This window comes from Simochromis diagramma, unplaced genomic scaffold (assembly GCF_900408965.1).
Source record: "Simochromis diagramma unplaced genomic scaffold, fSimDia1.1 OVJJ01000293.1, whole genome shotgun sequence".
Classification (NCBI taxonomy): domain Eukaryota; kingdom Metazoa; phylum Chordata; class Actinopteri; order Cichliformes; family Cichlidae; genus Simochromis; species Simochromis diagramma.
Genome location: NW_024386801.1, coordinates 17,563,633 through 17,564,972, shown reverse-complemented (window position 1 = coordinate 17,564,972; position 1,340 = coordinate 17,563,633). Strand labels below are relative to the sequence as shown.

At 46.9% G+C, this 1,340-nt stretch overlaps 1 long non-coding RNA gene across 1 annotated transcript; it reads left to right on the top strand.

Annotated features, from left to right (window-relative positions):
- The first annotated feature begins 857 nt into the window (after window positions 1-857).
- Window positions 858-1,340, top strand: LOC120730123. Its single transcript, XR_005695059.1, has 2 exons — window positions 858-937; window positions 1,228-1,340. It is a non-coding gene; the product is annotated as an uncharacterized LOC120730123 (long non-coding RNA).

Genomic DNA, 1,340 nt, shown 5'->3' with positions numbered 1-1,340 from the left:
CAAGATCCATAGAGGCTGGGGTCTATCACACCAGGCAAGACCCCAGATGCAGGCTGTGTAAAGATGCCCCAGAGACAATCCAGCACATAACAGCAGGGTGCAAGATGCTAGCAGGCAAGGCATACATGGAACGCCATAACCAAGTGGCCGGCATAGTGTACAGGAACATCTGTGCCGAGTATAACCTGGAAGTCCCGAGGTCAAAATGGGAGATGCCCCCAAGGGTGGTGGAGAATGACCGAGCTAAGATCCTGTGGGACTTCCAGATACAGACGGACAAAATGGTGGTGGCTAACCAACCGGACATAGTGGTGGTAGACAAACAGAAGAAGACGGCCGTAGTGATCGATGTAGCGGTTCCGAATGACAGCAATATCAGGAAGAAGGAACACGAGAAGCTGGAGAAATACCAAGGGCTCAGAGAAGAGCTCGAGAGGATGTGGAGGGTGAAGGTAACGGTGGTCCCCGTGGTAATCGGAGCACTAGGTGCGGTGACTCCCAAGCTAGGCGAGTGGCTCCAGCAGATCCCAGGAACAACATCGGAGATCTCTGTCCAGAAGAGCGCAGTCCTGGGAACAGCTAAGATACTGCGCAGGACCCTCAAGCTCCCAGGCCTCTGGTAGAGGACCCGAGCTTGAAGGATAAACCGCCCGCAGGGGCGTGCTGGGTGTTTTTATATATATCAGAAAAACATTTGGGCATGCTCCTCTTTTTATGCTCCTTCATACCCCTAAGATAATCTGTAATGATGCCAATACATACCTGTCTGGAACAAGCATAGTGACTGGCTTACAGGAAGGCCCGCATATATCTAACCTGTTTTTTTTTTTTTTTTTATGTGGGCGTTACAGGCTGCCTGAAGTGATAGCTGTTATTTTGTTAAAAACACCCACATGCAGTGCCACTGCTGAGCCCCCATCGACAAGTGAAAGTAAAGGTGAGTCTGTTTTAGTAGAGTTTGAGGAGAAGCAGAATGAACTTCAAAGTAAGAAAACAATTTAAAATGTATTTCTTTGTGTGTGTGTAGTGGTGTTATCTTACTTTTTTTTAAACTGTCTTTCGTCAAACTGTTTTTACATTGTCTAGATTCTAGGTTGTCTCAGGGGCGTCTTTGCACAGGCTGCGGTCTGAACTGGGGTCTTGAACGATGTGTGTGTGTGTGTGTGTATCTACATATTTATTATGTATGTATGTTGTTAAGACACTAACACAAAGGTTGTGTCACAGCATACTCACCAGATAATTTGCATTGAATGCAAATGCAAAACTTTGTTTCCCACCCACATTTCCGCTGCTGAGTCTACTTTGGCTGTTAACTCCACTCGAATCCAGATTGCACA